This window comes from Fopius arisanus, unplaced genomic scaffold (genome assembly GCF_000806365.1).
Source record: "Fopius arisanus strain USDA-PBARC FA_bdor unplaced genomic scaffold, ASM80636v1 scaffold00034, whole genome shotgun sequence".
NCBI classification, from domain to species: Eukaryota; Metazoa; Arthropoda; class Insecta; order Hymenoptera; family Braconidae; genus Fopius; species Fopius arisanus.
This window is the reverse complement of record NW_011887773.1, coordinates 1,127,517-1,154,226: the sequence shown is the minus strand read 5'-3', so window position 1 is coordinate 1,154,226 and position 26,710 is coordinate 1,127,517. Positions and strand designations below refer to the sequence as shown.

The window sequence follows — 26,710 nt, the reverse complement described above, 5'->3', positions numbered from 1 at the left end:
GGGGGGGGTGGAAAGGGGGAGATCTAGTGACGTGACTGGAAAGAGATTTCTCGTTTCTCTTATTCTTCGACTGCAGATCTTTGAGACATTCCAGAAGGCATTGGGTGCGGTTTAAAACATTGGAGAATGGCGGGAGGGGTGAGTGGGTGGATGGGTTGGAGGGTGAGTAAAAAGGGTGGGGGGGTATCATGCGGAATTACTGAGAGAGTTCTTACTAGCTTTAGAACGATCCCGGGTCCATTGTCTTGAAGAACGGAAAACGAAGAAAAAGGGAGCAAGGGAAAATAATGAACATTGTTTGAGTTATTTCAGGCTTATTTGTTTTTTTTTTTTTTTGTTTTTATTTTTCCATCGTACTTTAATGGAATAATGGAATGCGGTGATAAAGAGTGAATGCTGAATGTATGAACAATACGGTATTTTCATCAATGTGGAGTAATCAACCCGATCGATTTTCGCATTCACGCGAGAGTGTTCCGAGGACTGGAACAATGGAAATGTTTCGGATAATTTATTGCTTTTATCTTCTATCTGTTTTATTTGTCGCTGTGGCGATTTTGTTTTTTTTTTTATCTGGGCTTCTATTGATTTGTTTAGTTGCTTTGCGAGTTGGGGGTTGTCACTGAAAATGTCATATGTTTTGTAATAATGCATTATTACTCATTAGTTGTTAATAATAATGGATCTCTGTTATTAATCTTTATTGATAATTTCATAATTACGAGCAGAAATTAATTATCATCATTCATTTTTTATTTATCGTGTTTCAGAAATTAACTTTTGATCCTTGACTTTTAATTGCTGTTTTCCTTGTATTTTTCGGAAATAGGAAATTTTGCAAATCATTTTTGCATCAACAAAATATAGAGATTTCTCAAGTATCGCAAATTTTTGGTTTGTTAGACTCAATTTTTAAACTAAAAATAAAAAAAATATTGCCATCGTGATGATAACAAGAATAATAATAATTGTATTAGTAATTGTATTTGTAATGATAAGTGATAAATACTAAATGAAAGAATGTGGGAAATCAATAAATGAAATATATATTGACATTCATTCATTATTATTATTATTACGTATCTCCCTTCGAATTATAATCCTCGTTACGAATGATCTGAAGGAAGCCCTTGGTTATGATTGTCTTCTATCCTGGATCGTCTATTATTCTAAAAAGTGATCCTTCTCAAGACACTTCTTGCATTTGAAGAATTAATAAACCACCCCATTTATTTATTAACAACTGTATTATGTCTTTCTTCAACAATCTCTACATTGTCAATTATTATCATGAATCTGAAACCATTGTTTTGCATTAATTTCTCACTAATTACTGCCAACATTTTGTATTTTTTTTTTTTTATTATCTGGCCCTTTCTGCCCTGTCCTGGCTAATTTGCCCTATCTCACCCTATGCATGCGGCTGTGGATCCTACACTGTACCGCATTCACTCTCCTATAGAATATAGGAGTGACACGGGAAACCACAGGAAAAACCATGTCGGTACAGGGGATTGCTCTATTAACAACCTCCCGCTCATCGGTGTCTGTTAAAAAATTCGATTCAACGGGGAATCGAACTCACAACTTTCAGAACACTAGGCTCGCACCTAGCCACTGAGCTAACGACGTCGGTAGCATTTTCTAATCAAACGATATTACTTCCTGAATAATAGCATGCATAAACATGCAGTATATACAGCGGAGGTTTAATGAATTGGATAAATGTGGGTTAAGGAGAGATTAATGGAGAGTGGAGGATTGCGCGACAATTTCACCGGAAGATTCAGCAAAATAGCAAATTATTGAGGTATGAGACTTGTATGGGACGATGCGGTAGCAAAGTGCAGGGAGAAATGGGGGATGATAAAGGAGTTTGTTAGTCTGAGCATCAAAGAGGGTTGAACACACGCGAAGAACACGTCATAAGAGAGTTTACCCATTTTACCCCGTGGCACTGGGGATACCTCCGACAAACTCATTACCAGGGGTTCTCCTGTACCCAGTGCATGGAAGCTTTGTGTTTGCTTTCTATCTGCTGTACCCGAGGTACAGAAAGAGACCCATTCAACCCACTAATTATAACCGTGATCATGCTGTGCATTAACTCTGCTCGTACAGTAATTATTAATGAGGAACGCCGATCGTATTACGGAGCTATGGCTTCACTGAGAGTGTAATTGGAGGATTCTCTACTCGAATAATGGAGTTTCTCTTTGTTTAGTTTTGTTAACTGCCTTTTTGGGGACAACTTTCACGACTTGACTCCTCCATTCCTCGGCTTTTTACTTGCACTCCAGTTGTTTTCTGTTTGTCTCGTTATTTCAATAAGAGAGAGGCTAACTCAGGAATTATCTCGTTACTGTATTGCGAGATGAATCTTTCAATTATATTTTAAAATGATATCTTCAACTTGTAACATTTTCTTTAATTTTTCGATTGTCATTTTTTACGGGAATTTGTTGTAAATTTCTAACTGTGAAAAGTAAAAGTTTATATTGTTTCTGAGATTTACTGTTGGATCATTCACTGTATCATACTGACGCCTCAAAAAGGTACACTAACCGGTTTCTCCCTTGACCCAAATCTCAACGACTTGACTCGAGATAATTCGACTCGAAAACTCGATTTCTTTCGTTTATTTCTCAATACTTCAACTCCGATTCCCCTCGGATCGTGTCGTGGTTTCAAATATTAATTGATGCCTCCATCAGATAAGCGGTGGATTCAATGATTCCAGTGTTGCGGATGATGAATAATTACATGAAGAATTGTAATTTGTATTCTCAGTTCAAAACCGAAATAACTTGAATGAAGAACTGCTTGTGTATTCTTTCTCACTACATTCAGTCACGCACAAAATTTAATCAAGATCATATGCGATTGTGAATTTTGATATTTAATTTGATAAATCACGTGTTTATGGATTGTCAAATTAATAATTCTCATTTGGCCGCACTTGATTCTTGATTTTTCGCCGTCACCTTGAAGTTGTCGATTTTAATCGAAATACTCTAATCAAGAGTGATGCCAATTCAACAAGAAATATCATTGAATCTAAATTGTTAATTCGTAATGAATTAATTTATCTTCAAAAGTGCATTTAGTGATGATCGTCTGAAGATAGCTCTACAGATCATGAAGAAATATTGAGAATTTCTCTTTTTTATCACCCGGTTGCTTTAAGAATGACATGTGTAAAGTGGAAAAGATTGATTTAAGATCGGAGTTGGTTGCCGATGCAATCCATTGCAACCTCCAATGAAGAAAGCGCTTTCTTCTGCCAGTGTGAAAATAACTGTGACAGAATGGAAAGAATTCCCGGTAAATGTGTGGTTTAGGTCCACCAAAAACAAAAATCATTGAAATAATAATTTCTCTGACGAAAAATCCATTATCCTCTTAGTTCCCATTAACAAGACGAAAGAAGAGAGTGAGAAACACCAAGGAGGTAAATACATCGAAAAATAATCTTGAGGTAAACTCTGTTGTCCCTGAAATTCCTTAAACCCCCCTTCCCCCTGCTGTCGCTGTTGACACGACGAGTGAGTGATATTAAATTCAATAATTTGAATTGCTACAGAAGGGTAGCGACGGATAAATCACTCGTTGTGTTCAGTCAGCGATGGTAGATAGTCGGGTGAGGTGAATTCAGAGTTTTAGTGAAGTGTTCAGGAATATTTGATGAAATCCATCTTTCTGTGTGTCCATTGTCTATAAATGTGCCAACATGTGGTGTCTTTAGGGCCGACACACCGCCAAGTCCTCGCCGTGACCCTGGATAACGCAGAGATCGGTGTATTAAATATCATATCTCCTATACTAATTGTTTCCGGATAAAAAGGTGACCAGATCCTTAATTAGGTGACGGAACCCCATCCAATCAAATAAAAAACATCCAGAATGGTTTGGTGGACCTAAACTAGACATTTACCAAAATTTACCGAATTCTCTTCTGAAAAACTGAATCGTTCGCGCGAGTGGCGGTTTCAGGGGAGATTTTTGTCATCGCGAATAGGTGCGAGGGAGTGAAACGAGAAAAAAGAAAAAAATGAAAAAAAAAAGATGAGAAATTAAAACGGATAAGAGTAAATGCAAAAATTGGCACTACCGCATTAACAGTATGACTCTGACACGCAAGTTGTACCGCACGAGTGGTAATCACCGCTAACTCGCCTCTAACTATTCATAGCACGCGCGCAATGTCGTGGTCGACACGTTCCTACAGCATTGGTCTGTAACCCCTCTCTCATGTTGTGTTGTCCATGGCGTTTGTACACTCGCCACAACCATTCCAACCACCACCACCACTTGACCGTACCTCTTCTATCACTGTAATACAATCATTGCATTCCTGTCGCACTCTTAAAATACGAGATTACCCCACGAGGATTGTAAACTACCTGGAAAATCATGTTTATGCCAAATATATATTAATAATCATAATTATACGCAAATATATTACCGCCCATAATTTGATATATGCTCAATTCATGAATAAATATAAATATGTCAGATGTATGTTAAATATATAAAATATATTGTATGTATATGGTAGATATATGCCAGATATATAAAATATATTGCATGTATACGTAATATGCTATACGATATATGCTAAATATATCTAACCTACATGCAATATATTTGCAACAACAATGGTATGTGTCACATATATGTCCCATATAATTATTAATATATATATATCTTTCGTGAGAGCATTTTATCAGGAAATTTAGAATTTTCATGGATCATCTTTAACGCGATATCGATAGAGAATTAATTGTGAATATAATTAACTGTGAATAAATTAAATGACACGAACAAATTGACATTTATAACTCCAATTGTTTAAATTGAAAAACGGATGAAGAAAATTAGAAAAACTTCAGAACTTTTTAGGAATGACGCGGGTTTTTTTTTTATTGTAAAATCAGGATTCGAGGGACGCGTGACAAAATAATCAAAAATGAGAGGAAAAATAGAGTGAAGACTCTTCGCCGGCAAATATTTTCATTCTAATTGTGATGTTGGGGTCTCCAATTTCCAATATTTACACTCTACCTGGCATCAGTTTCTTTATATTCTCCTTGGGGAAGTCAGTGTGTAAATAGAGGGAGATAAGTTTACAAATATCAACCTGTTTGCGGATATGTTTTCAAAATATTTTACGTTATGAATGGCATAACATGAGAGCAAAATCGGTTATGAATGGAGCCTTGAAGTCATTCTTAAGTTCGCGGGACAGAATGGGATTGAAGACCATCGAAATTTAAAAAAACTCTCCTTAAAGAAAAAACTAGACATGCATTTGAAGATTCATTTACCTCGCGTTATTAATTGCTTTTGACAATTACCATTTAAAAATTAACCTGAAATTTACACGGAGTTTTTCTTAAAAAATATTTACTAATTTTAGTCTCTACTCGTTATTATTAATTTTTTTTTGTTCTTTCAAAATAATTAAATAATTTCAGAACCGTCAATTGATTATTATGCCATGAAAAATCCTCAAATTTTGAATGTTTAAATTACTCCGAATTTTTTGAATCAATAAAATAATTCAAGGGTTTTTTTGTTAAATTATTAATTAATTCATTAGTTTCTCGAATCATCACGAAATTTCTCCGGAGTTTTCTCTAAAAGCAAAAAATTCTCCGGGTAAAGATAATATTCAATCAGAACAACAATTATTTTTAACAATTAATTAAAGATCCTCGAATTTATGTACTTAATGTTATTAATTTTCTGTCACGAAATAATGACCATAAAATTTATTCGGACTTTTCCCCGATAGCGGAAAATTCTCCGTTTTCTTTCAGTTGGAAAAAATTGTAAAAATCATATTCAAGCCGAGTGGCAACATCTGTCAGCTGAATTATGCCATTTATGTGGCCGTTGAATGACGGTGTTAAATGTTAACTACAGTGTCGTTGTATAAATTGAAGGTGGCAGACAAAGTTGGCGCGTTGGTGGTTTTTAACCGGTGCCTCGCGTGCAACAAGATTGCAAACGGTCGGCAGTAAGTTTTCCGCCGACATTAAAGTTCCCTTACACCCCATGTTCAAGATTGAGCCTGCCACGAATAATTTCATATGCCCTGGTATGATTGTTAGGGAATAATATGGAAACCGGGGTAAAGCGGACATCCATTAAAAATTGTTCCATTCTAATTTCTAACTTTGCCTCCGGATGGAGCATTGTAATCTTTCGATTTTAAATATGCAATCCAATTTCATGTTTGCAAAATAAAATTCTTTAAATAATGCGTATCAATTTGTCCATTCGACATTTCACATTTTTCGGATGAGAAAAATCATTTTTCCATCAGAAATGGAGAAATTATTATTTTTCGGCTGAAATGCATTCGTGATTTGTAACAGCGGTGATATAGATCCAATGTTGGTACAATGCTGGCGCAATGTTGACTCAATGTTGGCCCAGTGTTGGTGCAATGTTGGTTCAAGGTTGACGCAATGTTGGCTCAAGATTGGTAAAAATATGATTTGATTATAAATTAAACATATCTCAAACAATATTCATTTTAATATTAAAAAAAAAACAATTCCATTAAATAAAAAAATATTTTCTCTTTGGATCTGAAAATTGCGGGATCAAGAGAATTTTTAATAGGAAAAATAACTCACGCAAGTAGTTTGTCGCTATTACATCCCAGAAATCGCGAGAGAATGCGAAGATTTCTGATCATTAATTAAAGGCAAAATTCATGAATAATAAAATAATAGTTTTCCACTGAAAAATCTTGAACTGAAAATAATTGAAAATTCACGCGACATTGTGACTTAAATTTTCTCGGAATATATTATTTTTACGTGTAATTACAGAAAATATTACGCGTTGTCGTAATGACTTTTCAGAATTACAGAACTCTCGGGTAATTTTCGATATAGGAATTCATATAATTCATGAGCTGAAAGGAGAGAGCTGCTTCTGTTGAGTGTCGATTATCCTGTGCGTTGTACACTTAAACATTAGTTCAACTCCCATAGAATACACACCCACTCTCTCAGGTGCACTTTCGTATCGAGTTACTAAGAAAATCTTTCTCTCGTTTCACTCCGAGTTGCGATAAATCCCAGTATCTTTGTATCTTGTAGTTCCTGTCTTGCTCATTTTTTTTCTGAAAGGAGGGAAGGAACAGTTTATTACATTCTATTACTGGCGAAACAGGCTTATAAGATATTACATTTTGTTGAATTACCAGTTCCAACTGTTCATTAGGTTCTCATCCCAACAGTTTTTCAAATTTCTGCCTGGAAATTTCGACGCTATCCTTCATTTGACTTCATCTCGACATTTCTATCTTATCCATATTCTCTCATTTAATTATAAACTCTTGATTACTAATAGACTCTAATTAAACGGATTGATTAGCGCCTGAAAATCAACGAGAGTTCCCGAAATTAATTAAAAACCAATAAAAATTCAGGCTTAATTAATGCTGATTAAACAATATCTTTTGAGCAATAGCGCAATAGTCGGATGAGTGTAATTGACAAAAAGTTATTATCATCGATAATTGCACAAATATTATTATCCAATCGGCGAGTCTCACTCTTCCCAGTGTATGACAGTCACAAGCTAGATTCCATCCAATTATATTCTAATTTATCATTGCAGGTGAATTTCCGCCATTGGAAAATGTCCCCATGTAATTGAAATAAAAAATGTATTGTTCGATGGATTTGTTAACTTACCCTCACTTGGAGATACGTTTTTAGAACCCGCACCCCCGAAAAATCTCTAACAATCCGGTATGACTGGAGCTGATAAGAAATCATTGTTATTAGTTAACAACTGGTTTTAACGATGAGCATAAAAATACTCGGTACTCAGAGGGCAATTTCACCCAGTGGAAACACCCCCTCGCGTGATGTAGTTTCAGAAACCACGAGAGTCACATACCAGACGTGTTTCACCCATTCCCGAAAATTCAACAGTTATACCACGAAAGGAAACTTGCATCGATCGTTAATCCACGGTCTATTGTTCGATGCTCCGAAACCTGACGGCGATAATTTGATATTCTCGCTGTTTCCCCCATCCCCGGGTATTCATCGGATGTCTTTTGTCCCGACGAGGAAACGAAAAAAAAAAAAAAAAAGAACCGTGAATTATTTTTCAGCAAAAACGAAGGGATTTCAATCAGTGTCTACTTTCGGCCGATGTTGATGGATGAAAATGCACGAGTAATTTCTCATCTCTCCTCTTTCTCTTTTATGTCATCGGCATATTAATCCTCGAGTGGTGCGTCATTGCCCTCGTAAATTTCAACATGGGAAGTAACTAAAACATCATTAAGGCCTGAATTTTATTGGCTCGCTGTGAGTTTTAATGCGAATTATATTGCAATCTCTGGTAGAAACCCGTTGCAATTCTGAAATATACGTTTAATTCGAAAATAGAAGAGGCTTCGACGAGCGCATGTACACCGGATGCGAGAGGCAATTGACGTGACATCTGTTACCTCGTGAAATTTTCCCTGACCCCAATTGTCGGATTTCAATAAATTTTAAATAAAAATGCAAATTTCTGCACGGACTAAAAAAAGTGGATAGTGATCAATATAAAAAGTACTTTTACCCAATACTCACACGTTTTTGAGGGAATGTCACATTTTTGTACTTTGCTGATGCAAGTATAATTCACCAAGTACTAAAGTACTTGTAATGAGTACCAAACTATTTGCGATAAGTACTAAAGTACTTGTAGCAAGTACCAAAGCATTTGTCACGAGTGCCAAAGTACTTGTAATAAGCCTTAAAGTACTTGTAACAAGCACTAAAATACTTGTAATAAGCACTAAAGTACTTGTAACAAGCACTAAAATACTTGTAATAAGCACTAAAATACACACAATAAGTACTAAAGTACTTGTGGCAAGCACTCAAGTACTTGTAATAAGTACTAAAATACTTGCAATGCGTTTCAAAATATACTTTCTGTCAGGATGAGCTTTGGTGCTTGGTGCATGCGCTTTAGTACTTGTCACAATTACATTGGTACTGCCAGCAAGTACCCAAGTACTTTTGTATTTGTTACGGGCACTTTACTGTAGAGCGTACAGAATTTATTCACGTTAAACATCCTGAAACTCCTAATAATCAGCAGGAAAAGTACTATTGTACTCAGCACCAAAGCGTTACTGTGTAAAAGTCAGATTTTTGTACTTCTTCAAGGTCACAATACCACTTTCAGCTAGTGCCATACATCGAGTACTCGTGTACTCGTTAGAACTACTTTAGTACTTATCAAAAGTACTAATTTGCTTGTCCCAAGCACTGGTAGTACTTGTATTGAGTACTTTTCGTGTTACTTTCAAAAGTACCAACTAAACTTGATACGAGTACAGTCACATAAAAATTCCCATTAATGACTACATAAAGTAATTACTAGTACCTAATACCGTAGTAGAAGTACTTTTTTCAGTTGTACCCAGTAGCAAAAGTACTGGAAGAAATTAATCCTTTTATGAGTGACCACTCGTGTGAACAATGAATTTTCCATTAATCAATTGTCACTTTTGTGTTGCAGGTACGTTTTTAATTGAGAGCCGGTGTCACACGTTGAATCACGCGCACTTGGTAAAGTACAAAACACTGTAATGCATGCCTAGTAATTGAGATTAATGAATAGCTAATTCTTGGGTTTCCATATCAAAGGGATGTATTGGATGGGGGAACGAGTGGGCGTATGTATTTGGAAAGTGGTATTTGAGGTTCGCATGCTATTTGCTGTTTGGAGCGTTAACTTGACCTCGTTCTTACCGCATTGCGACGTTCAAGAGAGAAACAAATGCCATATCCCCAATTTCAATCAATGAATGCGGGTATGCAGGCGGAATTGAGTCGTATTCACTGGGAATTTCTGAGGGGAGAGCCAATTATTACTCCAGCTTTGATTTGTGTCCCACTTTGTACCATTTTTTTTTCCAATACTCGTTATTCCCGCCAAAACTATACAGTACTCGGCATCTATTTTTCATCAGACCAGGCCATCTTTTTATTTAAATTGGTCTAAGTAATTAAGCAATCAAGACTGGCTTTCTTCACTTTCATGGATCAAGCGCTGAAATTGTTGAAAAATTATTTAATTATTATTACATTCAATGTCAACGTTAAACGACGCGAAAAATTTAGTATAAAAAATGAGAATTTTGGAACAAATTCAATTACGTAAATTATTATTAACCATTTTTTTACATTATTTATGTTTAAAAAATCTTAAAAATGAAGAATGAAGGAATTTTTAATAAGTGTCCGTTTTACTCTAGCATTTTCAGTAAAAAAATGGAAAATTCTTGATAAAACGAGATATCGAATTAAATTTACCTCACTCTCGGTAGATTAAAATCTTTCGGTCTCCTTAAATAAAACACTTAATGATTAAATCCCGATCAAAAAACAATAACCCACTTCCACGAAGGCATCATAATTCATGGCACGATGAGCCATTAAATTGAGATTATAAAACGAAAGTTCCATAATCGTAATAAATGAGATCGTTCAAATACTTTACGATAAATTGCTGAGGAAACGAGCCAAGGAACTGTTGAATCGATTCCGATAAAAGATGAGAGAATCGCATCATCTGTTCAAGCCCATTCAATTCCAGCGATGAAATGTCCTAAAAGAAGAAGCACGAAAAAGGAAAAGGAAAAATCTAAAAATAAAATGAATCAGATTCTCCGAGGATTTCATTTAGAGAAAGCTTTTATAGCTGAGAATACGAGGAAAAAAAAAAAATTCTCTCTGATGTGGAATTCCGGATTGATTCCCCTGCGTTTACCCCCGATCATTGAGTTTCCGCAAATCTGTCCTGTATCAAGTCTGAACGATTTCCCATTGGGATTTCTCAGAATTGCGGGAGGGGTGACGGCTAAATCGTGTTATACGGCTTAACCGAGTATTTAAGTTGAGAAAAATAAAATGGATGGAGAAATGAGGAACGAAGACCATATACTGTCGATTATGTGGGCCTCGACGACTCAGAAGCCAACCTCGGGGATTATAACAGTGAGAAGCCCTCGGCTTTATAACAACCCAACTTCACTGATACCTCGTATATTCACTCTGTTGTTACAAAAGGGTGTGAGAAACGTGTCGAGAAAATAGCAGACGCCAATTGTTAAAGTTGTGTTTCAAAAGTTTCAATTTTCACCAAGTGTCTTCCTAGAGAGAAAAATTTGCTGCCGTACAATCTCGGTGTAAACTGCAGGCCTAAGAAAAATTACTAGGACGTCCAGTAAAATTTCTTCATCGGTCGAGAAAAACTTCTTTATGGGCTAAGTAAAATTTTGAGTCGATGCAACAGTTACCGGGGGTTAAATGCAACTTCGGTGAGAATCGGAAACTTTCGGCTTTCATCGGTGACCAATCGTTTTGATTAGGAAAATGCTGTGCAGAATAATGGGAATTAAAGGAGAACACAGTAGAGAATATAGATCTGGATAGGGATTTTTTAAGGACTTCTCTCAATTTTTCAATTCGCGAAGCGAATTCATGATGCGCATCACTGCGCGTGTTCTTCATTTTTCCGTAAATATCCAATAGATCCGTCTCCTTCGATAACTTTCCGATGGTTCATCATTATTTCTAATTCGCATTAAACAAACAATCCCGTGCCGATTTGAAATAGATGGCGTGATGAGTCAATTCGGTAATTACGGGACCTACTGCGCAGCTCCGTGCGCCGAATTTGAATTTGGCGGTTCGAGTTGACCAATGAGAAATTAATCCTACGCATTTCGAGATATTTCGACTCGGGCGCACTTCTTTTTTGTGTTTCTGTTTTCATAATAAGGACGAGAGACCTACTGCGCAGCTCCATGCGCCGAATTTGAATTTGGCGGTTCGAGTTGACCAATGAGAAATTAATCCTACGGGTTTCGAGATATTTCGACTCGGGCGCACTTCATTTTTCAGTTTCTGTTTTCACAATAAGGACGAGAGACCTACTGCGCAGCTCCATGCGCCGAATTTGAATTTGGCGGTGCGAGTTGACCAATGAGGAATCGGTCGTAGCCATTTCGAGATATTTCGACTCGGGCGCACTTCATTGTTGTGTTTCTGTTTTCATAATAAGGACGAGAGACCTACTGCGCAGCTCCATGCGCCGAATTTGAATTTGGCGGTTCGAGTTGACTAATGAGGAATCAGTCCTACGCATTTCGAGATATTTCGACTCGGGCGACCTTCATTTTTGTGTTTCTACTTTCATAATAAGGATAATAAGGAATAAGGATTACCATATTTTCAGGTGGACTAAACGGTTTTCGATATTCGCGTCAACCGGAAATAGCATATTCAATTAAATTAATTCAATTGGAAATATATTTCATGCAAGGAAAAAATTGAATACAATTAAATTCACACATTGAACATATTGTAAGATAATTAGTTGACTGTCCCATTTTCTTCACCCGTGTGTTGTGTAAAATATCTATAATTCCGAATAAAATAACCGTCTCGATAAATTTACACGTCAGCTCGGTACACCATTCAGTAATCAAATAAAACCACATCTCACCGATTTCAAAGTCCCCAACTTTCACCCTGACAAAGCGATTTTGTGATTTCACTCGCTTCATGTCGTGTGTTCGCAACGTTTCAACCATCAGCTATTTCAATCACGATCTCATGTATCTCCATTTTTTGCAATAATAATATCCAATACAAATAGAGGCTAAACGTTGTACGGAGAAAGGCAAATGGGAAAATGTCGATCGACCTTTCGTTTAATTCGTCTTGGTCTCTTTAAATTGCAACCAATACATCAGCAATATAATTATCATTGATGCATTGATATTAAAAATAATTGGGAAAGGAGAGGGAAGGAGGAGAGGTAACTATTGTAAAACCGAAGAAACGAAACGTCGAAACGTGTCATTAATGTTATTATCCTCGGGCGATTGAGCGTAACAACGTAGTTGTCGACGTGCGCTTTCACCAAATCGTTTTTCTTGTCTCTATCTCACACTTCATTGCGTATTATGTGTACCTTTGCAATTATTTCAATCGTTGGTCACACCAGCATGGGTCACTTCCAAACTCAAGAGGTAAAACTTTATTCGAGCGTAAACGTAATGAGCGGGTATAAACATAAAATCGTGTACTTCGATGTGATATTGCGTTATCGATGCCAGCTTATGTATAACGACCGGACGTCACATTGCGATACGCCAATCTTCTTTGTTGATACCAGTCGGCAAATGTTCTGAAGGGAAATACTTACTTCTCATTCGCATACAATGGAGTCATTCAATCGCTAATTGATACTGAATTGTTGATGGCAATTTTATTAATTTATTCGGAGCTGTTCCATTATGACATGTAATGATCCAACGAAATTTTTCGTCTGTCGTTTTTATTTTTTTACATTTTTTTATGTTATTTTATAAAAATGTGAGGAGACACATTCAACTCAATTATTGTTTCGGTTCCAGGGCAATTTTTCCCCGGACAAAATTTCCCTCAAAAACAAAAATATCATTTTGAAACTAACATTAGGGAACAAGAAAGAAAAAATGATGGTGAAAAGAAAAAAAATCCTCTACTACAAGACATTGTATTGCCAAATCACACAAGAACATGGAAACACAAATGATTATTCTCCATAATAATTGAAATAGATGAATGAACAATCGTCAATTCATACAAACAATAGCAATACAAAATCTCAACATAATGTCTCGTACCAGCGAAACGCAACGCCAAATAATTTTCAAATGAACTGACATGAATCATAATATACAAAACCCAGCAACTTCCAGCACTCCCACTCACAACGTAGGCAACATCGCGAACATATTAATTTTAACCTTCAATTACGCCAAAAAATAACGTCAATACAATAATTAATATGATGTGATATTTGCAATCCTCTTCAAATACCCAATCATATCCTCAGGATCATAAGAATTGATTTCTTTTCTTGGAAGGTTTTTCGGAATATTTTGTCCGAGAAATTATGTCCAGGAAAAAAGTGACCTACTACCTATTATTTCATGATTTAAAAAAGAAGTATTTTCATATATTCGGAAAATTAAATTATACAGTGAAGAGTATAAATTAAGTTGATGGCGCACTCGTTTCATCAAATTAGATTTCCGCTTGAGTCGCCTCCCGAAATAGTATTATTTAATCGCAAGATATTATAAGCGAAAAGCCGTAAAAAGAGTGAAGAGTGTCCATTACGTTCATGCCCGGGTATCAAAATCATCCAGGTTATGGTCCAACATTCGCATCATGGAATTATGACGCAACATCTTTTATGGATGTTGTATACGACGACATAATGGACGGAATGATAATGCCCTCTTCTGCTGTGAAACATCCTAGTGTTTCGTCTTCATCACTTTTATGATAGTGATTATGCTACAACAGAGTGGAAAAGGTGATAGCACTTGTGCATGTAGGTGTTGTCATCAGTGATGTGTGAAGCGCTCCAGTGACCGTGGGAATGAAGGCATGTCCATGAAATGAGTACGCGGGAAAAAAACGACTTGTCGAAGAATCACATCGGAACTGTTTTCATTCTCTCATCTTACACTATTAGGAATGTCTTGCAGTCACAGTGTATCTGGATTTTCTATTAGAACGAGTTTCAATTGGACAGTTCAATCCATTTTATGAGAACAAATTCTTTGTGGAATCAGGGTTAATGTTGCTGGAGAATGTTTTGATGCAGACAAGTCCTCTGTTTGGACTCCATTTGATGAATGGCTTTCTCTAAAATTTTATCGATTTCCTGATGGTCAAAAAATATTACTCAATTTATTATGGAATACTGCACCCTCTAATTGACAAGATTTTCATGATCAGGTAATTTCGACAAAAGGGAGGACGAAATTTTTCAGTCATTGGGCCAAATCTAGCAACATAACAATGTGTGCGACTACTCCACAGCTTCAACTCGGTTGCTATTTAATTTCATAGCTCTAAAGTTACGTGTCCACTCGACAGGATGATCCATCTTTGAAAATGATGCGGTCGAATGACTGAAAGATTTCTAAATGGCAGATCAACCGAGGATTTAATCAAACATACCGTAAGCGCTGCAATGTCGTGTAGTCTTTTCTTTGAAGGATAGACTCGCCCAGTGGAGCGATGCCTCTACGATTTTGCAGATTGTGGATGAATATGAATTCCGTTGATAGTTCTGCTGACTACCTTCTCGTCTCCCAGAAATACTCCACCAGCGAACACCACAACTCCTTCAGACACACTGATGACACAGTGAGCTGCCCTGAGCACAGGAGTTGCATCTATTATCCCATCACCACACCGTAATTTTCCAAATTTGGTGATGGCTACTTTATATGGAACAAGTCCTGGGGTTGCGGTGAATCCATCTTCAATTTGACTGCTAACTTTACAATAGAAGTTGATAATCTTGTGGAGTTTGATTTGGAATGTGATTATTTGTAAAGATTTCATGAGGAACCAACAGAACAAGTCCTGATGACGGTTCTATAGATGTCACTGCTAAAGTCTTCTAGTTCGTGAATCCAAAATAGTCTTTCAAGACTTCATCTAGACGTCCAACTTAAGCTTTGAGGGATTCAAGTTAAGATTACATTTTTTGAAGGAATTTATCGTTTAATTTTGCAACAGCAATCAAATACTATTAAATATCAGATGTAGAATCCATCGCCGTTTGTTTTATTGCATCCACCCGTAGTATCTTTATCCCCTCGGAGTCTTTACGACCGAGAATTATTGCTCTTCGTCTAGTGTTGGAAAGGTACCAGGAAGGAAGCAAGGGCACAAGCCTATGGGTATTATAACAGGCGAGGAGAACTGATTTGGCTATTAAGAATTCAAGTACAAGATCAGAAAAGTCTCAGCGTCATTCGAAGCACCAACGGGCAGAGACCATTAAAGCTGTAAATATCGTTTGAGTCAGGTGTTTCATAAATCATTATTAAACACTGGTGGTGTGTGACTCCGGCGGGCGTCCAGGCTAGGTAACCTTTAGTTGGGTTAGTACTTGGATGGGCGTCTGTTTAGTTATAGCTTCTGTGTGGAGACTGTCGGCGTTAGGCACAGATGTAGAGAGCTACTATGTCCACCGGGTCAGTGTGACTGATCAACACCAATGCAGATTCCCTGCATTACCGACCGGCTGCACTACTCAGGTTTTCCATGGTTTCCCTCAGTACAAGGCAAATGGGTACAGTGAAAATAGCCGGTCCATGGAACCGCAAAACAGAAAAGAAGAAAGAGGATAGTAAGGAGAGGCTAAAGACTACAAGGCGAGAGGCGCCTATAAAACCGTAGTGGTAGTAGAAAAAATAAATATATCTAAAGAAAAAAACTAGTCACTTTCTGTTTCGTTTCACTGATTTTCAATTACGATTCAACAGCAGTTGAATATTTCAAGCGTTTTATCCGTCTGTATTGCGATCGATAAAGATACCATTCGTAATTTTTCAACGGTGAATCACAAATAGGAGATTCTGCCGAATCATGCTAATGACAACACCAGTTCTGATTAATGTCTTTGAGAAGAAACAAAAAATGGCTTTTGCGTGGTTAGGGATTTGGGAATTATTCATGAATTCCTTTTCACTGATTTCATCCCTCAAATGAAAAGCTGCAGAGGAAATTAGACGTTTCGGAGATCGGCTTATGACTTCCTGAGGAGGAAAATCTCCATCTTACAATTGAAAAAAAAAACATCCGAATCCCCATTGACCTTTTGAAGATCCTCGAGAGACGACCCTTAAGCCTCTTTCTCAAGTGCTCGAGCATCCATAAGACGTCTGCCCCCCTTCGAAAAAGGTCTCCATGTACCCAATGAAAACCAACTTGGCTGACCAGAAAGCCACAAATCACAAAGAATTAAATTTAATCCAACAAAAAAAAATTGATAACAATCCAAATTTCATGGAAAATAAATCAAGTGATCATCTTATCGAAACCGACTCCATTGACGAGGTTAATTTTTGTAACGAGTCTACAATTACGTGCCCTTGCGGTGGGAAAATTTCATAATCCCGGAAATATTGTGGAAACCCGCAATCTCACTCCTCCGTATCCAAAGATCGGAAGAAAAATGGCAATGAAAATCAACCAGCCATATCCAATTATTTGTTTGCCTCCGTCGATACGGCAGCAAGACCCCTACGGCAGTGAGAGTCTCTATGGGATGAAATTCAACCGAGTCCGTATAATATTTTTCCTCTCTCCCTGGAGGCCCTCCCTGACTTCGCTCTGAGGGGTAAATATTCAGATTCCGGGGTGAAATCGGAGGGTGGCTTTCAGTGGCATTGAAAAACTTAGCACGCCTCGAGGACGCTTGGTTGCGTTGAGAGGCGATGGAATAAAGCCCCTAAGACGTTAGGTGAACGCAACAAGCGAATAGGGACCACACGTGTTTGCCTCGTCCTTTCAAATACACTAGGGGTATTCCCATCAAAAGAAGATGAACAGATACATTTTGGGGTTGAGCCCTTCAGTTACTCTTCTGCAGCTTGAAATCATTGTATAAATGTTTCTGAAGCATCAAATAATAGTTTTTCGAGTCTCAGGACTCTGGGTTGCGACCTTATAATTCTTCCGGAAGAGTCGAATGGTTAAGCTCTCGAGTTACTCATTTCTAACTTACAATTATCAATTAATTTTTTTTTACATATATATTCCGGCCCTTTCTTCACTGTTCTCGCTAATTGGCCCTATCTCACCGTATGCATGCGGCTGTGGATCCTACACTACGTTCTGATGCTTGAGGACTCCCACACTGATTTGAAACTGGAAAGATACTGAGACAATGGAATCGTACACTGACAGAAGGCTTACCTTAAGGTTACACAGCCTCAGCAACTATTACCTAATTACGCAGTGGATTGACACCAACTGAATCGTGCGGTGACAGCTACCCAAGGTTTCAGTTAGGAGGTTAGGATTGATCCAAATGGATGACGTGATGATAGTTACCGACTAGCTAGTTGGTATTACGAGCAGCACCGATAAAGGCTCGGTTGCCTCAAACGATTCTCGGTTCGTGTCCCCCGAAAATTGCAATAAAATCAAATACGGTTAAAATCGGCTAACAGTTCAATGAACTGTTATTTGTTGCGTTTATAACTGAATGCCCGGTTCCAATCAACGAATTAAATAGAAATGGTCAACCGAATACATCAGGCATCTGCAACCTAATCCTTCTATCAGTGTGGGTTTTGACCTTCAAGTACTCAGGACTCAATCAGAACTGACAGATCCATCTGATGCTAATGAGCATTAAGAAACCGTTAGCAGAATAAAACGTCATCCAAACTTTCAACAACGCCATCAGCCTCAAAGATTGTGCTACTTGCTGAATGACCTGTACAAGAACTTCAAAACTTGAGCCAACCCCCCAATTATTCTCATAACAAATACGGTACTGGATCCCTTCCTCAAGGCAATCTCCTCCTGATATCGGAGCATGGAAAATCAATTAACGTTTAGAATTTGCACGGAGCATAATTAAACACCGCAGTATTGACAGACTGAGAGCGTATCATGAGCTCGAAGTCGTCCTCTGTATAATCTCCCTGGTGTATTCGATCTCTCGTGTTGTTGGTAGTTGCACCGATCACGGGGAACTAATTCCCCTGGTGCGCCGTACCAAAGACCAAAGGGAATCGGGTCGTCGGGTTTTGCAGGGGATGATCCTCGTACGTTCAACATCTCACTTCCATCCCCTTCTCAAAGGCACACACCAGTACTCTCGTAAATATCGATGCTTGGTCAACCCCACGTGTGCACCCACACAGTTGAATTGCGTGTGTTAGTGCTTGACGCACCCCTATATGTGCTCGTTCATCGCCTCTTGATGCGAATACCCCTGGTGTATTTGAAAGGACGAGGCAAACACGTGTGATCCTTATTCGCTTGTTGCTTTCACCTAACGTCTTATGGCTTCATTCTACAGTCTCTCGACGAGGTACTGACCCTTCCGGAAGAGTTTGGGTCATGAGGCTTCAGTGAGGGATCAAAACTCAAACGTGAAAAACTGATGTTTGACAATCTTGTCAATTGTTTATTTTTTAGAATGATTGTATGTACATATGATTCATAGAATGGGATCGTATGATTTGTCCTACAGAGTTGAGTCCAAGGTCAAGTATTCGAAGGTCAAATATCGAAGATTTGATTTCTGATCCTCTGACTCTGAGTTCTCAAACTTCACAGTTATAATTTGACACTCGTGATTTTAAGCTGCAGGAGAGTAATTGGAGGGTTTTACTGTTTGACCTTCTCTGAAGAGTCAAAAGGTCAAAGCTCGAGTACTTCAGGGTCAACAGCTTAAGGTTCTCAAACTCGTACAAAACGCATATGACGTACTTCTAAAGTCTCTACAGTAATTTGAAGTCACAAAAGAGCAACCGAGACGATTGGCAGGTTGACCCTTTCTTGAAGGTCAAAGATACGCAGTCAAGGGTCAACACCCAATAGTCCTCAAACTTTAAAAACTTCAAGCCCATACTTTCAGTGACTTCAGACAGTCATTTGCAGTCACAGCAAAGACTCAAGAGTGTATAATTAATTAAAAAAAAAAAAAAAATCCAAGAAAATCATTTGAAATCTTGGAGTGCATGAATGAATTCTCATTCTATCCAATTCTATCATTAACCATTCAAGATTCTCAACTAAAATCGCTCCATCATGCACCTACAAATCCCGGCGATTATATTTTTAGATCCTTCTCAATTATGTAACCATTGAAGATCCAAATAACTCGTTCTCAATTGACGACGGCAGAACCCATTATTACACATCGGTGGATTTCCACGGTATAAAGCCATCACTCTCGTAATGCCTGTGAAGAGTTGTGAACAGAATATCATACCAACATCACAATTGAACTATAAGTCCATTGACTTATTTATGATTTTTTCCCCCCACTCGGAGGCTCGAGTGCTAAGTATGAGACGTATAATTTCCGGATCGCTTGTGTTGAGAAAGGGTTAAAGTTCAATACACCCTGGCATTTCCTTCAAGTACAACCCCAACTTCTTGTGGATTATTAACCATCACACTATTCAAGAGTTTGGAACGAGCTGGCTCTTAACCAGCAGTTAATGGATTTGCAGGAAAGTTTCGCTTGCCCGCCAACTCGCAACATATATCTCATATTTTGGAGGTGCTCTCTGGTTTTCTATGTACCCACCCAGAGAGTTGGCAAGATTTATCGGAGAAACATACCCCGTCCGATGATAAATGCACGTACCATTTCAGTTTTCCATTTCTATTCAATTATACGGAACCTATTTATCCCCCACTAACGTCCCATCGCCATCTCTAATTTTAGCTTTGGCAGAGGTACATAAGTTTTCTATTTGAAGAGAGATCGTCAACCGTGGATTTAAATTGTGGATCCTCACGGATTATTCAATAACAACATTACCATTAAAATGTTATGAGACAAAATATTGCAATGTTTAATTATTCCAAAAGTCTAAGCAATTAATGATTAATTAGAACTGGTGTTTTGTCGGTTGTTTTCAATAGTTATGACCGAAATTTAACGTTTTTCGGTGTATCGTCGTAACTGGGGGAGATAACGAAATTTTTGAGATAACCTTTTTTGGAGTTCATAGTTCGCTCTCTAAAAAAGAGTCTTATAAATATTTATGTATCTATCGTCGTTTCAGAGTTATTCCGGAAATACGCTAATTTATCCACTAATTAATTATATGCGACGAATTTTAGATGGAGCCCCCTGAGGTTACGAGTGAAAATATTGCAGGCCTCAGTTATTCCAGAAGTACCGTCAATCAATAACTACTAATTAGTTCGACTGATTATTTTTTTTTTAATAATTTTTTGAACTAATAATTTATTTTCCGATAAAAAATTCGCAACAAGAATTTCGCATTGAAAAATAAAAAAAATATGTCCCAGAAATAATAATCAATCTGTTTCCCCGGAAAATCTGTTCATAACTACTGGTACATGAAAAACTTTATAATGATATACTGAAACTTTCTCCCACCTCATTTAAAAACCATGAAAAATTGATGAGATCCCATTAAATGCAGGATTGATGAAAACTTCTGTTAAAAAAAAAAAATCACAACCACAGACTCATCGGTGAAACGCGGTCATGCTCATTGCAGCATTTACGATGTCATTGTCCACACTGTGATTACAGAAACGAGGTCATTCGCGTGGTAACACACAATGAAATTATTCCGCGTGTAAACTAATCCGCCAACTCCCTTCAACACCGAGGAGACACCGAGAAAATACATTTTCCGAGATTCATCAACAACTCGATTGAAAATAAAAAAAAAAAGGAAAAGAAAAAATAAAAAAGTGAGGAATCCTATCATCAATAAATTTATTCATGAACCCCATCCATAAATAACTCGTCTCTAATTAATTAGCGAGTGGTATCTTTTTATTTCAACTCTCATTCTCCCTCGTGAGTTTATATCCTGGGTTGTTTCCACTCGAGCGAGTGCCTACGTGCCAAAAATGAAAGAGATAAGCGAAAATGGTTGTGCAGAAAGAGAATGAGATGAGTGCGCATGTACAACTCTTTGCATCCACTCATCCCTTGCGTCACGCTTTCCGTATGCAAATTGGCCCAACACCTACAACTCTCCAAAGCCACAAGCGCCTTTCGTGTCTTATCTTCATCCCCCTTATATTTTTCCCATTGCCCTGGGATTTAGCACGTTTTTGCCAAATAAGATTGCGTGATCTCTCAAATACCCACTACCTACCCCTCACTCCTCCCGTTTTACCACCGCCTCACTCCTCCATCCACCAATTTCATTACATTTTTATGCCCTTCACTGTTTCCAGTAATTAGTCAAAAATTTTACATGAAGAGAAATATTCCGGAAAAATTACTGTGCCGAGCACTAGAATTGTACTGCTAAATGCTGGAATACTGCTATTTCTATGGTTCACTAATAAAAATTGATATTAATATCGTAAGTTTGGTAAATGTCTAGTTCAGCTCCACCAAACCATTTTGGATGATTTTTATTTGATTGGATGGGTTTCCGTCGCCTTATCAAGGATCTGGTCACCTTTTTATCCGGAAATAATTAGTATGGGAGATATGACATTTAATACACCGCTCTCTGCGTTATCCAGGGCCACGGCGAGGACGTGGCGGTGTGTCGGCCCCAAAGACACCACATGTTGGCACATTTATAGACAATGGACACACAGGAAGATGGATTTCATCAAATATTCCTGAACACTTCACTAAAACTCTGAATTCACCTCACCCGACCATCTACCATCGCTGACTGAACACAACGAGTGATTTATCCGTCGCTACCCTTCTGTAGCAATTCAAATTATTGAATTTAATATCACTCACTCGTCGTGTCAACAGCGACAGCAGGGGGAAGGGGGGTTTAAGGAATTTCAGGGGCAACAGAGTTTACCTCAGGATTATTTTTCGATGTATTTACCTCCTTGTTGTTTCTTACTCTCTTCTTTCGTCTTGTTGATGGGAACTGAGAGGATAAGAATACATTTTTCGTCCAGGTTTGCCAGATGGCGATTTTTTCCAAAAATTGTTTTTGGTTTTTCAAGAATAGGATAGATGATAGCAAGCTTCGAATTAGATATCAACTAGGCCATTTCAAAAGTGTCAATCATTCGCGTTATCGGCTGGACCTGCTTGATTGGGATTGTTTAAAATCAAAAAAACATTTTCAAAAAATTCGCCATCTGGCAACTCTGTTTTCGTCAGAGAAAATAATATTTCAATGATTATTTTTTTTGGTGGACCTAAACCATACATTTATCATTTGAAGGTCGATCAATTTTTATTTGAGTTTAAAGGAAAAATTGATAGAAATCCTTCAAAAATTTCTATCCAGACCGGTATTTTTGATTGTCTTCCCTTTTAATTTGACAGTACTACACAGCATTTTTTCCAAACATCGTTAAACCCAATATAATTGGTTAGCGATGAACGCCGAAGGTCTCCGACACTTGTCGAAGTTGCACTTAACGATGGTAACCGTTACAACGACTTTGAATCTTTCCTTGGACGATAAAGAAGTTTTTCTAGGCCGATGCAAAAATTCCACTATGCGGTATAATAATTTTTCTCAGACCTGCAATTTACACCGGGACTGTAAGGCATCACAATAACTCTCATTGGAATCCCACTCTAAAAATTAATAGATCTTCCTCTCCATGTAGTCAAAGCGTTAAAAAATTTAGAAATCAAAATTTGAGAAAATGAAGGGTTAAAAATGAATACGAGAAATTTTTAAGTGACTAAATAATTAAGTATCAAAAGTTAAAGGTAAAAAATGAGAAAAAAGTTGACGGTAACAAATCAGATGTCAAGAATTATGGCTATAAAAAAAATAATGAAGGTGAACTAAATAAAGGATCAAAGGTTGAGTTTAAAAAATGTTCACCCCTGTTTTACCTCATTTTCATAATATTTTTCTGGTGCTCACTGAACTGGAGAGTTCTAGATGCACCCACACCTCAACTCTCGTTGAGGTAACTGATGTTTTTCCCTAGCCCTGTGGTCATCCTGGTGAAGACACACGTGCCAGGTCATCCATCCTCGCTGATCAGCTTTATACCATCTAACCTCTTACCTACAGCCCCTATCTCCTATATTTCAAAGCTGAGTACACTTCATCTCCTTTTGTGTACTTGATTCATTTTTCACTTTTATCGTTGGCTTTGATAAAATTACACATTAATTAGAGCGGAGATAGCTCCGTAAGTTAATTATACGTGCTTGAGTGAAGTTAAAAACAACTTCACCGAGTTGTTCATTATTTCTTTTGTTGCGAGTCCCCTTGTTCGTGGATAATAAAGTAGTTTCATCGTCTCTTCTAGGAAGTTTGAAGATTATTACGTGGAGGTGAATAGAGATGTGTGATTCCACTGTTATGAGCTTCCCTTCAGTTGCATCTGTCATTTGTTCCGCACGCAATGGCCAGTACATTGAAAAAATCCAGGGAAAGGAGAGGATATTGTAAATAAACAATTTGTAATCTTTCCACGGCAAAAATTCAAATTAAGGGTTGAGAATGTGGGAATAATTGTCCTAGTCTAAAAAAGACAAACATCGAGACTATCGATATCTCGAAAGTCTTTCACGCTTCTTTCTCATTGGCTCAGTCGTTTGAGGCGGCTAATTTGAATTTTGAAGTCATTTAAATTAACAATTTTTCATGACGATTTTTATAATTACAGCGTACTGTAGCGCGGGTTCGTTCTCGTTAATTTAAAATTATATTATGGGTCAACAATTGAAGAGTAATTAAGGGTCAAAAGTTGGAGGTAAAAATGACCAAATAGTGATGGATTGACGATAACTGAAAGACCTCCAGAACAATCAAGACATCGACGCAAAATCAATAGAAAAAGTTCCGAGAAAAATTGAATTGGTGATGTAATTTCTCCGCTCAGCACTCCAACAATTAATTACACAAATGAAATCAGTGTCCCTGACAAGAGCAGATTTCCACCGTAATCACGAAAAAGGATTGCCAAGTTGGCATTCACCCCGAAATAGAAACGAATTCACTCGAATCCTTTTGAGTGAAATTCCATTCGCGCCAGAACCTTTGATCCTCTTTCTCCTTGTTCCCCGATTTGTGTTTTCGGGAGGACGAGGAGAGGGCGTCTTATTCAATTTGGAAACTCGTTAAGGCATTTGCGGTGGTCGGTAAGTAGTCGGTGGATGAAGAAGGGGGTGGGTAAAAAGGGGAGTTAGGGGGGGAGGGGGGGGGGGTAAGAAGGGGTTTACGAGTCGACTCGTTATCCCGGTAATCCCGGTGCAAACACTTGGCCTTTTAGGGCCCGTGTGCTCGCTACATTGTACCACGCCCGCGCACCACAACTTTCTCTCTTTCTCTCTTTCTCTCTTTCTCCCTTGACCTCTCTTACCCTCTCTTATTCTATCCTCCCCCCCCCCTTTCCCCCACTATTACCTTTTAGTCTGACACCCTCCCCCCTCCCTTAACCCCTAGTTCCTCTCGGTTCTTTCCGCCGACCGTGGAACCGCGTCTCGTAATGGTCGACCACTCGGTTCACCGTAAATTGCCCTGAAAGTTGAAACAGCCCTGCAATCGATAACTCCATTCCACCCCCCGGCCTCTGTTTTTTTTTTAACCTCATATTTTTCACCGCAAACTTCTTGATCCTCGAAAATAACTCTTTTCGAGGGGAATTGCTCGAGTGGGTGCGTTAGTCACTTGAACGAAATATGATGGACGTGAGGGGATGAAAACATCTGGGGAGAATATTGAATCATTTTTGGATTTTATTTTGAGTTATGAATTTCAATTTTTATGAGGGGGTGAATAATGAGGGTTGTTATGATTCAGGGGTAGAAATCGAATCGATATTTTCACGTTTTCAATAGTTGTTTGAATGTTGTTAAATATTGAGGATTAAAATGGAGAAACATTGAATGTAAAAACCGAGAGGTTCAACATTTTTCAATCACTTTCAATCATCTAATCCACTCACTAATCAATTACATTCGATTAATTTTCGATTGAATTCCCGATAATAAAAAAACTATAAATCGCATGAGCTCATTTTCCCCCACTGGCAATTCCCCCATCCCTACCCCCTCCAATTCTTTCCCACCCCCCGAATAAATTCCACCCCAAGGAAACTCAACAAAAACATCATGAATAGAATCACCCAAGAACAATCACCAATTCCTGAAACATGAGAATTACCAACATTCATTTCTCAGATAAAGAAATATATCCCAAGGACGGACTAGGGGATGTTTTCGGCGCTGGGGTAATTGCGAGGAGCTTTTAATTAACAAAGTACAATAGATGGATAACGTTGCTCCGCACTCATCGTTACTGTCAGGGGGTGGGAAAAGAGGGGTGGGGGGGGGGGATGGGGAGCTGGTATATACCCCATTGTTCGAGGGTTGGGATCTGTTTTAGGTTTCGACGTTGAACGCTAGAGAGACAGTGGAAAATGGGTGGATGGGGGTGGCTAGGGGTTGCTGGGGGTGGATAGGGTGGTATGAGGGGGTGCCGTTTATCCGGTTCATTCTCGCTTCGGTCGATTATTTAACGTAATTATCCGCCGTTCCGAGTTCCCACCTTTCCACGAGGATTCTCCCTTCAATGGGTTCCTCAACTACCCCCCTTTACCCCCTTACCACCCACCCATACACCCCATCCGTCCCTCTCTACCTCTTGTCCACCCCACCCCCCTCTCCCTTTCACCCTCTTTTCACCCACTACCACCTCTTAAACTCAGGGATGAGGAACTAAAAGCGCAAGACCAGGAGGACCTCCTCCTTTGTTTTCTCACTCCACATCCCTCTCTTTCTCCTTCTCTCGTCAACCGTAAGCCAGTCGTATCGATTAGAGAATGGAGGACGCACCATGAACATGTCTATCCTCGTTTTAATACAAAAGAGGACTTTTACCCCGCCCGAGGTCGAAAGGAGGGGGTGGACAGGGTGGCTGGGGTGGTAATGGGGTGAGGGATGCACAAAAGGCATTCCTATCCTCTCATTCTTCCACTCGCTGACAAACGTCAAAGTTCGTTAATTATTATCTGGGATTTCATTCCGGGGGATATGGAGGGGTGGGGAGAAGACTCAATATTTGATCGTGTTAATGAGATTCTGTTTTAATTTCAATCGAATTTTCCATTCAATTTGTCAAGTGGTGATTTATCACTTTTGATCATTTCTCACGGTCTGACGTGAATTA

General features: G+C 38.2%; 1 protein-coding gene and 1 long non-coding RNA gene across 5 annotated transcripts in view; one reads left to right on the top strand and one right to left on the bottom strand.

The window, feature by feature from the left end:
* The window catches only part of LOC105266006 (uncharacterized), a 250,214-nt gene that overhangs the window by 38,682 nt on the left and 184,822 nt on the right, over positions 1 to 26,710 (top strand). The window lies entirely within an intron of this gene.
* On the bottom strand, positions 7,223 to 9,591 carry LOC105266005 (uncharacterized). Its single transcript, XR_892121.1, has 3 exons — positions 9,421 to 9,591; positions 7,719 to 7,787; positions 7,223 to 7,398 (listed from the first exon to the last, which is right to left on the bottom strand). It is a non-coding gene; the product is annotated as an uncharacterized lncRNA (long non-coding RNA).